Source organism: Coregonus clupeaformis, chromosome 8 (assembly GCF_020615455.1).
Source record: "Coregonus clupeaformis isolate EN_2021a chromosome 8, ASM2061545v1, whole genome shotgun sequence".
Classification (NCBI taxonomy): domain Eukaryota; kingdom Metazoa; phylum Chordata; class Actinopteri; order Salmoniformes; family Salmonidae; genus Coregonus; species Coregonus clupeaformis.
Genome location: NC_059199.1, coordinates 1,948,359 through 1,960,940, shown reverse-complemented (window position 1 = coordinate 1,960,940; position 12,582 = coordinate 1,948,359).

The following is a 12,582-nucleotide window of genomic DNA, read 5'->3' as shown; positions in this document are numbered from 1 at the left end:
ACAGAGGACCAAATCTTGTTTAGTTAGCCTATAGTAACTAAAAAACATTACTTGTTGCATAATGAATATAGAATATTGACAGTGTAATAACAGATATAACTGAAGTGTGATTTGTACTTGTATGTATTAGGGATTCCCATTAGCTGTTGCCAAGGAAGCAGCTACTCTTCCTGGGGTCCAACACATTAAAGCACTTACATTACATATAAAACCAAATATAAAAGTACATCATATAACATTATTACACCACTACATATCTACAACACAAAATGTACAATACAAAATGTATAATGCGACCATACAACAATATTACAATGTGTGCGTATGCATGTGTCTGTACCTTTGCGTGTGTCTCTTCACAGTCCCCGCTGTTCCATAAGGTGTATCTTTACCCGTTTTTTCCAAATCTGATTCTACTGCTTGCATCAGTTACCTGATGTGGAATAGAGTTCCATGTAGTCATGGCTCTATGTAGTACTGTGCGCCTCCCATAGTCTGTTCTGGACTTAGGGACTCTGAAGAGACCTCTGGTGGCATGTCTTGTGGGGTATGCATGGGAGTCCGAGCTGTCTGTTTAAACTACTAGCACACAGCTCGGACACCCATGCATACCCCACAAGACATGCCACCAGAGGTCTCTTCAGAGTCCCCAAGTCCAGAACAGACTATGGGATTTAAACAGACTAGTAGTTTAAACAGACAGCTCTGTACATTCAGCTTGTCAACACTTCTTACAAAAACCAGTAGTGACTCACTCTTTCACTTTGAGCTATGAGAGATTGACATGCATATCATTAATGTTAGCTCTCCGTGTTCTTTTAAGGGCCAGCCGTGCTGCCCTGTTCTGAGCCAACTGCAATTTTCCCAAGTCCCTCTTTGTGGCACCTGACCACACTACTGAACAGTAGTCTAGGTGCAACAAAACTAGGGCCTGTAGGACCTGCCTTGTTGATAGTGTTGTTAAGAAGGCAGAGCAGCACTTTATTATGGACAGACTTCTACCCATTTCAGCTACTGTTGTATCAATATGTTTTGACCATGACAGTTTACAATCCAGGGTTACACCAAGCAGTTTAGTCACCTCAACTTGCTCAATTTCCACATTAGTGAATGATTTGTCCCAAATGCAATGCTTTTAGTTTAGGAAATATTTAGGACTAAGTTATTCCTTGCCACCCATTCTGAAACTAACTGCAGCTCTTTGTTAAGTGTTGCAGTCATTTCAGTTGCTTTAGTAGCTGACGTGTATAATGTTGAGTCATCCGCATATGCCATGTCATTAGTAAAGATTGAAAAATGTAAGGGGCCTTAACAAGCTACCCTGGGGAATTCCTGATTCTACCTGGATTTTGTTGGAGAGGCTTCCATTAAAGAACACCCTCTGTGTTCTGTTAGACAAGTAACTCTTTATCCACAATATAGCAGGGGGTGTAAAGCCATAACACATTTGCTTTTCCAGCAGCAGACTATGATCGATAATGTCAAAAGCATCAGTTACCTGATCTCACTTCATTTCAAAACAAATTTCCCAGTTAAAGAACCCTATAGGTTCAGAGTCTGACTGGTCAGCTGGAAAAGTATGGTTTCCACAGCAACACTTACTTTAACATAAGACATGCCTAAGGCACTATGTGTAACTGTCTTCATTAGCTTACATTGATTTGGTGCTGACGTTTCACTTCAAATGGCCCATACAGTGAGGGAAAAAAGTATTTGATCCCCTGCTGATTTTGTACATTTGCCCACTGACAAAGAAATGATCAGTCTATAATTTTAATGGTAGGTTTATTTGAACAGTGAGAGACAGAATAACAACAAAAAAATCCAGAAGAACGCATGTCAAAATTGTTATAAATTGATTTGCATTTTAATGAGGGAAATAAGTATTTGACCCCCTCTCAATCAGAAAGATGTCTGGCTCCCAGGTGTCTTTTATACAGGTAATGAGGTGAGATTAGGAGCACACTCTTAAAGGGAGTGCTCCTAATCTCAGCTTGTTACCTGTATAAAAGACACCTGTCCACAGAAGCAATCAATCAATCAGATTCCAAACTCTCCACCATGGCCAAGACCAAAGAGCTCTCCAAGGATGTCAGGGACAAGATTGTAGACCTACACAAGGCTGGAATGGGCTACAAGACCATCGCCAAGCAGCTTGGTGAGAAGGTGACAACAGTTGGTGCGATTATTCGCAAATGGAAGAAACACAAAAGAACTGTCAATCTCCCTCGGCCTGGGGCTCTATGCAAGATCTCACCTCGTGGAGTTGTAATGATCATGAGAACGGTGAGGAATCAGCCCAGAACTACACGGGTGGATCTTGTCAATGATCTCAAGGCAGCTGGGACCATAGTCACCAAGAAAACAATTGGTAACACACTACGCTGTGAAGGACTGAAATCCTGCAGCGCCCGCAAGGTCCCCCTGCTCAAGAAAGCACATATACAGAGCCATCTGAAGTTTGCCAATTAACATCTGAATGATTCAGAGGAGAACTGGGTGAATGGGTGAATGTGTTGTGGTCAGATGAGACCAAAATCGAGCTCTTTGGCATCAACTCAACTCGCCGTGTTTGGAGGAGGAGGAATGCTGCCTATGACCCCAAGAACACCATCCCCACCATCAAACATGGAGGTGAAACATTATGCTTTGGGGGTGTTTTTCTGCTAAGGGGGCAGGACAACTTCACCACATCAAAGGGACGATGGACGGGGCCGTGTAATATCAAATCTTGGGTGAGAACCTCCTTCCCTCAGCCAGGGCATTGAAAATGGGTCGTGGATGGGTATTCCAGCATGACAATGACCCAAAACACACGGCCAAGGCAACAAAGGAGTGGCTCAAGAAGAAGCACATTAAGGTCCTGGAGTGGCCTAGCCAGTCTCCAGACCTTAAGCCCATAGAAAATCTATGGAGGGAGCTGAAGGTTCGAGTTGACAAACGTCAGCCTCGAAACCTTAATGACTTGGAGAAGATCTGCAAAGAGGAGTGGAACAAAATCCCTCCTGAGATGTGTGCAAACCTGGTGGCCAACTACAAGAAACGTCTGACCTCTGTGATTGCCAACAAGGGTTTTTCCACCAAGTACTAAGTCATGTTTTGCAGAGGGGTCAAATACTTATTTGCCTCATTAAAATGCAAATCAATTCATAACATTTTTGACATGCGTTTTTCTGGATTTCTTTGTTGTTATTCTGTCTCTCTGTGACGAGGTGTGAAGGAAGGAGTCAGGCGCAGGAGGTAAAATACCGAAGTCCAGAGTTTATTCCGTTTACATAAATCAAACGCTCCAAGCGTCAAAACGAAACTAACAAGGGAAAACATCCACCTTGGCATAAACACTAAGAATAGTAGCTCAACCAAGCTACACGCTCTCACAACAAAGAATCACTCACAAAGACAAGGGGAACACTTATACACATACTAATTAGGGGAATGAGCACCAGGTGTGTGTGATTGACAAGACATGACAAGTGGAGTGATGAGAATGGGATCAGCAGTAGCTAGTACTCCGGTGATGATGAACGCCGAAGCCTGCCCGAACCAGGAGGGGGGGCAGCCTCCGCGGAAGTCGTGACACTCTCACTGTTCAAATAAACCTACCATTAAAATTATAGACTGATCATGTCTTTGTCAGTGGGCAAACGTACAAAGTCAGCAGGGGATCAAATACTTTTTTCCCTCACTGTAGGTGTTTGACTCTCGCTGTATTTGAGTGAGAGAGAAAAAAAAACATAATTTCAGGGAATAAATTATTAAATTTTACTGTCACAATTAAGATTTGGTTTGGGGGCATAAGAGGAGTACACTCAAAGGAGTACAGTATAATAAACCTAATAAAGCACTTTCAGAAGAAGGTATATGATTATTTATTTACGGTAGACACCCTCATGGGCACCGATATCAACAACAAACGATGTGTAGGTAACGTAGTGATGAATTACCAAGCCTTATGATCAAAGCTGGACTTTCAAAAGGATTTCATTATGAGGCACCCTTCTTCCTCTAGTGGCATTGTTGCACCTCTGGTTTTCCTCATGGCTATCTGGGTTTGATTTTAGCCACATAGCCACAGGATATGACTCCCAAAGGCATTAGCTTTCCCAGCAGTCCCCCAGCAAAATTTAAACTCACATTAGTTTAAACTGACATGCTGCTTAAACTATAGTACATGGGGTCTGAAACAAGCACCTCTCGCTAGGCTAACCACAAACACATTATGTGACATAGGGAAGGGGCGGTAACGCCTTTTTCATCTCTTTCATATTATAACATTACGTCTCTTAGGCATGAACATGGTCATTCCATTCAAGCCTTTACTAATACTCCCACTTTTGTTAGTTTACAATAAGTTGAATGTGTACTGATTGGCAGAACTTCCTCAAATTGAAACTCAAGGCCCAGAATGCCCCTAATCAAACACAAGTAATTGTACAGTACCTCAACACTTCACATGACTGGGCAGGGGTGCAGCCATGGGTGGCCCTGGGAGGGCATAGGCCCATCCACAGGGGAGCCAGGTCCAGCCAATCAGAATGAGTTTTTCCCCACAAAAGGGCTTTATTACAGACAGAAATACTCCTCAGCACCACCCCCCCTCCTCAGACGATCCCGCAGGTGAAGAAGCCAGATGTGGAGGTCCTGCGGTTGTGAGGCCGGTTGGACGTACCACCAAATTCTCTAAAATGACATTGGAGGCAGCTTATGGTAGAGAATTGAACATACAATGATCTGGAAACAGCTCTGGTGGATATTCCTGCAGTCAGCATGCCAATTGCACACTCCCTCAAAACTGGAGACATCTGTGGCATTGTGTTGTGTGACAAAACCGCATATTTTAGAGTGGCCTTTTACTGTCCCCAGCCCAAGGTGCACCTGTGTAATGATCATGCTGTTTAATCAGCTTCTTGATATGCCACACCTGTCAAGTGGATGGATTATCTTGGCAAAGGAGAAATGCTCACTAACAGGGATGTAAACAAATTTGTGCACAACATTTTAGAGAAATTAGCTTTTTGTGTGTATTGAACATTTCTGGGATTTTTTTATTTCAGCTCATGAAACATGGGACCAACACTTTACATGTTGCATTTATATTTTTGTTCAGTGTAGATGAAGAATTGTTACAGGCCTCCAGTTCGTGTTTAATTCAAACTGATCATCAGACCCCTGTTGGCTGTACCACCACTTTTCCATTTCCTGTCCTCAAAGAACTAACTTCCTCTTGTGTTCTCTTTGATGTGAGCTGTTGGATTGTGGGAACTGACCACCATCAGTGCTATTCTGCGAGCCTTTAAGAGAGCAGCGAGACACTCTCTCCCAGAACTCTGCCTGCAGTGACAATTAGTAGTAATTACAGTGTGGGGGAAAGCATTGAAGACCCAGTTTATCTTAAAGGGCAATTCTGCCACTCTTCAAACTCATACTCATTATCTTCAGCACCATACCAGTGTCTACATATGTGAAAATGGCGCGTTTCTATGATCTGTTTTTAAAAAGATAAGAAGAATAAACGCTTCTCTGTGACATCACTAGGGTAGAAAAAAAAAAACTTGAAACAGTTATTTTCAAAGCCTGCGATGGGATTCTAGCCAGAGGGAGGTTATTTTCTTGCTCCCCACGTCACCGCGAATCTCAGTGTTTAAAAAATCACTGTTTTTAAAATGTTTTAACTTTTGATGATGTCATCGGGTATCACTTTTTTTACTGTATTTTTTATCTACAAAATGTAGAAATGCTCCTTTTTCACATATACAGACACTGGTATTGAAAAGTGGTGGAATTGCCCTTTAAGACTCTCTGGCACTGATTACTTTAAGGACCCCTTTCACTTGTCATTAGCAATAAAGAATAACATTCCTACTTAGAAAGCAGATCCCTCCATTAAGTACAAAGGGTAAATAGCTAACTAGGGTTTTTAGAAAACACCCCCAAGGCCTATTTGTAGTGCTAAAAATGTATTTAGATAATTAATACTAATGTTCATAAAGTGGACATGTAGGCACATTGCCAATGGCCATTGTCATCTAAAGGACTAATAATGTCCAGTATAGAATTTAATTATGTATTTACACAGTACTTAATAAACAATTTGTTGATATTTCAGTGTCAAACCAAGAGGGAAATAACTAGTTAGCTTGCATGGTGAAGGCAATGGTAGAGGTTTGCACAGTTACTGAAACAGGTCACCCCACATGAAATACATTACCTTTGGGGAGACCTGGACCCCCATTAACACTACTGTTTGATCTCAATAGCACAAATTGATCCAAGGTGATGAAATTGTTAAGTAATTATGATTGATGATGACAAGAGGGGGAAATAATTTGTTCCATTACATTCCCTGTGAGTAAGTATTCTTATTTTGAAACCTTAAAGCATATAATCGGTTTGTATTATGATACGTTACAGTAAATTAAGTAAGTAGCATAGTACAGTCATCTAAAAATAGTTTTAACTTCATTTTGAAATGGAAATGTAATGTAGGTATAATGACATACGAAAATAAATGGCCACACAAGCCAAGGGCAGCTAGTGCTGGGATATAAATTCATTACAGTACAATATAGTGCAACACTAGAGTGATACAAATGAATATTGCACTTGAATACATGACTAATTAATCAAGTCACCTAGAGATCCCACAACTGCAGGCAAAACAAAACCATGTGGCCAAGCAGGCTGGCGCCCAACCATGACCACGCTCACCTCACCTCCGGTGTGTTCAGGAGTCAATTATAAACAAGATTAGTAATGTCATGACATGTATATATATATATATATATATATATATATATATATATATATATATATATATGTGTGTGTGTGTCCTTCCTCACACTAGGTCCACACTAGCACATATAACAAACCAACAAAAATAGCATTTTATTTTTCTATTCACAGAGAACATCAAACAGCTATAAGGAATCATAAAATTTCAAAGTGGTTCCTCAGACCTCATATATATATATTTTTTAACACTATATTTTAAGTGAGAAGTAGGCATTGGTCTGAACCTGAAAAAGAAAGAAAATTCACTAGCACCACAATGCCTACTCCACCCATGCTCTACCAAGGTTTTCCAGCACACAGCTTTGACCTACTACAGTAGCTACAGTATGTTGGTCTATTGTACTTCAAACAATGTGTATGCAGGTTGCTTAGGATTAAAACCTTCTCAAACAGCCTAATTAATCCTCTTAAAGGAGGTGCTCCCACAATAATGTGATTTGTACCACATAAAAGTTAAAGTAATGGATTCTACACACCACACTAATGACATTCCACTACCGTTTTAAGCTTTTTAAATTATATGAAAGCAAGCCTTGCTTTTATAATTATATGCGAGCTGTTTAGTCTTGTAGTAATGTCTTATAGAATGCCGCAGCCCGTCTGGTGTTCAACCTTCCCAAGTTCTCTCACATCACCCCGCTCCTCCGCACACTCCACTGGCTTCCAGTTGAAGCTCGCATCTGCTACAAGACCATGGTGCTTGCCTACAAGAGCTGTGAGGGGAACGGCACCTCCGTACCTTCAGGCTCTGATCAGTCCCTACACCCAAATGAGGGCATTGCGTTCATCCACCTCTGGCATGCTGGCCCCCCTACCTCTGCGGAAGCACAGTTCCCGCTCAGCCCAGTCAAAACTGTTCGCTGCTCTGGCACCCCAATGGTGGAACAAGCTCCCTCACGACGCCAGGACAGCGGAGTCACTCACCACCTTCCGGAGACACTTGAAACCCCACCTCTTTAAGGAATACCTGGGATAGGATAAAGTAATCCTTCTACCCCCCCGCCCCCGCCCCCCCCCTAAAAAAAATTATATATTATATATATATACATATATATATATATATATATATAATTGTAAAGTGGTTATCCCACTGGCTATAGGGTGAATGCACCAATTTGTAAGTCGCTCTGGATAAGAGCGTCTGCTAAATGACGTAAATGTAAATGTAAATGTAAATGTCCTCCTTTGCTGCTATAACAGCCTCCACTTTTCTGGGAAGGCTTTTCACTAGATGTTGAAACATTGCTGTGGGGACTTGCTTCCACTCAGCCTCAAGAGCATTAGTGAGGTCGGGCACTGATTTTGGCCTAGCTCGCAGTCGGCGTTCCAATTCATCCCAATGGTGTTCGATGGGGTTGAGGTCAGGGCTCTGTGCAGGCCAGTCAAGTTCTTCCACCCGATCTCAACAAACTATTTCTGTATGGGCCTCGCTTTGTGCACGGGGGAATTGTTATGCTGAAACAGGAAAGGGCCTTCCCCAAACTGTTGCCACAAAGTTGGAAGCACAGAATCGTATGCTGTAGCGTTAAGATTTCCCTTCATTGGAACTAAGAAGCCTAGCCTGAACCATGAAAAACAGCCCCAGACTATTCCTCCTCCAACAAACTTTAAAGTTGTCCCCATGCATTTGGGCAGGTAGTGTTCTCCTGGCATCCGCCAAACCCAGACTCGTCCGTCGGACTGCCAGATGGTGAAGCGTAATTCATCACTCCAGAGAGCGCGTTTACACTGCTCCAGAGTCCAATGGCAGCGAGCTTTACACCACTCCAACCGACGATTGGCATTGCGCATGATGATCTTAGGCTTGTGTGCGGCTGCTCAGCCATGGAAACCCATTTCATGAAGCTCTCGACAAACAGTTATTGTGCTGACGTTGCTTCCAGAGGCAGTTTGGAACTCGGTAGTGAGTGTTGCAAACGAGGACAGACTATTATTACGCGCTACGTGCTTCAGCACTCGGCGGTCCCGTTCTGTGAGCTTGTGTGGCCTACCACTTCGCGGCTGAGCTGTTGTTGCTCCTAGACATTTCCACTTCACAATAACAGCACTTACAGCATACCGGGGCAGCTCTAGCAGAGCAGAAATTTGACGAACTGACTTGTTGGAAAGGTGGCATCCTATGACGGTGCCACGTTGAAAGTCTCTGAGCTCTTCAGTAAGGCCATTCTACTGCCAATGTTTGTCAACTGCATGGTTGTGTGCTCGATTTTATACACCTGTCAGCAACGGGTATGGCTGAAATAGCCAAATCTACTCATTTGAAGGGGTGTCCACATACTTTTGTATATATTGTGTATCTAGCTAGCTAATTTTGGCTAACTTAGTTTTGTTGTTAACACCTGGTTAGCATAACAGCTGAACTAAACTCGAAATCGATCAGACTTGACTTACTAGTGATGAAATGATAGTCGCAGACCAGTTCCTGACAGCTGTCTGGGTTCAGGTCTTGACGGGCAAAAAGGTTTCTTCACTTTTCTGACAGTTCTTGAGTCATCTCATTGGTGTCACCAATGGTGTTTCATGATTGCGAGGAATCTGTAAACATATTTTTATCCAGTTGTTTTTCCTGCCTTGTTAGAGCAGCCAAATACTCTACAGAAAATGTTTTAGGCACTGTTATCATGCAGTTTGGGGTAGCCACTTAGCTGTTGTTGTCAGAAGAATTAATGCGGTGTTCTTCCAACATGGCCGCCAGGAGGCGTCGTTCATCAACTGCAAGCCCTGTATGTTGTGGTATTCAAGCTAAGGTTAATCAATAAATGCAAATAGATATTTTGATTAGCTAGGTAGTTAGCTAGCTAAATTTACCTAGCTAACATTAGCTTGCTTGTCCAAAGTCCAGCAGCTAGCCTCTGTAGCTGGATAACGAACAGGCAAATAAAGGTAGCTAGCCAATTAATGTGGTTTTGTTTTGATTAGCTAGGTAGCCAGCTAGCTATCCAGCTAGATAATGTAATGCTATACCAGTCAGAGGAAAGCTAACGTTGGCTAGGTAGCTAACCAACAAGCGAGAAAAGCTAGCTAGCTATATTTTACCAAGTGAGGTTTTTCATATAAGGCTGAAGTCAGTATATGTAAACTGCTGACTTAAACACTTGTGTGTAATCAGAGAACAAACCAATATGCACAAATAAGCTACCGAACGTCCTTGGCTGCTATGATAAATCAAATCAAATCAAATTGTATTTGTCACATACACGTGTTTAGCAGATGTTAACGTTAGCTGGCTAGGTGACGTTAGCCAACGTAAGACTTTAACGTTAGCTAACGCGTATGGCCAGTTTATGCACCGCAATATATCATACTTTCTTATATAAAACACAGCGAGGTAATGTTAGTTACGTTAAGTTTAAAATCACCAATCTTTGGGAAACTGCCACGTTGCTCACATTCATTTGCATTGCACAGACCAAGCTACAGTAAACAAGGTAGACAGATTTGAGACCGGACAAACACTGCAGTTAGTTACGCTACATTTCCTCGACTAAGAACAAACAAGACCACAAGACAAACTATAGCCCAAAAAACTAATTGCTTTGTTAAGAAACAGTAAACTAGCTATGTTGAACTGCATATAGTCACTGATTGAACCCCAAACAGAACATATAAACAGAACCTCAGCTGTGCATTCTAGCATCAGACAATTTACCAGACTCGACTGACAGCATCGCTTCAAACATGTTTAGATTAAATTCCAGCTCCGGCATTCTTGTCATTATTATAATCCACATTTGTGATGACTGATCAACACAGTGTCAAGTTACTTTTCAGTGTGTTCCCAGAAAATCTGAAGTCGCCATCCAAAAATAAAAAGTAGTCAGGATGCTGCACATGGTGCACCCAGGTAAAACAACAACATCAGAATAATTGATTGCTTGCGCGACCTGCTGTGTGCAATCAAAATAAAATGAAATGCTTGCTAACTTGGTTAGCTACGTGATGAAATGAGTCTGTTTTCAACAAATCAAGTGTTTTAGAGTATTGTATTTTTACCAAGCAAGATAAATAAATGTGTAATCAGTACTGAGTGAAAAAAAAACACATTTTGGAACAAACGCTTCCAGACTGTCCATTTAAATGTATGGTGTAATGGTAATGGTGACATTTTGGAGACATTTTGACCATTCTTTAATTTATAGTTTTGACAGCCCCCTCCCTCCCGTCACACACACATTTATTAAAATGTATTTAAAAAATAATAATAATTTAAAAGAGCCTTTGGGTTCGTGGAGAGGCAGGCAAGTGACAGTGAGTGTGGTGTTGTGGACTACTGCTTGCATCTTGCTAGGACGGTGGAGAGACCAGCTCTCAGACTCTCAAAGAAGAGGTCATTGCCCTCATCCGTGAGATGCATGCCATCTGTACGGTACTGCCCAAGGACACACTGCTTAATGGCAGGGTGGCGGATTGTGGGCATGCGCCTGTCAAGGAGAAATGCAAACACCAGCTGGTTGACAGAGCGCCAGGCCATCTCTATGCGCTTGTTGATGTCCTCCTCCCACTGGAACATCCAACTCCTCTGCTGCGCAATGTCAGAGTAGACCACCGTTGTCCCGGGGAACATTTGGATGACTACCTCCAAATCAGTGCGCATCTGACTCACCAGGGCTGTCCCCTTTGTGTGTGCCAAGTCGTTTCTGCCGAGGTGGATGACTATGATGTAAGGGGGAGCAGCAGCACAGGCACTCTGCTGGCGCAGAACATGAAGCAGTTTGCCCCACTTCTTTCCTCACTCTCCGAGCCACCTAATGTGACAGTAGTCAAGGGAGAGGTTGTGATGCTTTCCGACCGCCCTGGCATGCTTCTCCAACCATTGGATCCATGAATTCCCAAAAAGCCACACAGTTTTCATTCTGGCGTTGGTATAGATGTAGAATAAATAGAACAGTATTCCAATTGAAAAAGATCATACACAGATTCCTTTCTTCCTCCCGTTCCAGGGCAGCTTTAAATGTACAATTTTGACTTTTGCAAGGACAATAAACCATTTCAAATCAAATCAAATTTTATTGGTCACATGCGCCGAATACAACAGGTGCAGACATTACAGTTACTTACAGCCCTTAACCAACAGTGCATTTATTTTTATAAAAATAAAACAACAACAAAAAAAGTGTTGAGAAAAAAAGAGCAGAAGTAAAATAAAATAACAGTAGGGAGGCTATATATACAGGGGGGTACCGGTGCAGAGTCAATGTGCGGGGGCACCGGCTAGTTGAGATAGTTGAAGTAATATGTACATGTGGGTAGAGTTAAAGTGACTATGCATAAATAATTAACAGAGTAGCAGCAGCGTAAAAAGGATGGGGTGGGGGGGCAGTGCAAATAGTCTGGGTAGCCATGATTAGCTGTTCAGGAGTCTTATGGCTTGGGGGTAGAAGCTGTTGAGAAGTATTTTGGACCTAGACTTGGCACTCCGGTACCGCTTGCCGTGCGGTAGCAGGGAGAATAGTCTATGACTAGGGTGGCTGGAGTCTTTGAAAATTTTGAGGGCCTTCCTCTGACACCGCCTGGTATAGAGGTCCTGGATGGCAGGAAGCTTGGCCCCAGCAGTTGCCATACCAGGCGGTGATGCAACCAGTCAGGATGCTCTCGATGGTGCAGCTGTAGAATTTTTTTAGGATCTGAGGACCTATGCCAAATCTTTTCAGTCTCCTGAGGGGGAATAGGCTTTGTCGTGCCCTCTTCACGACTGTCTTGGTGTGTTTGGACCATGATAGTTCGTTGGTGATGTGGACACCAAGGAACTTGAAGCTCTCAACCTGTTCCACTACAGCCCCATCGATGAGA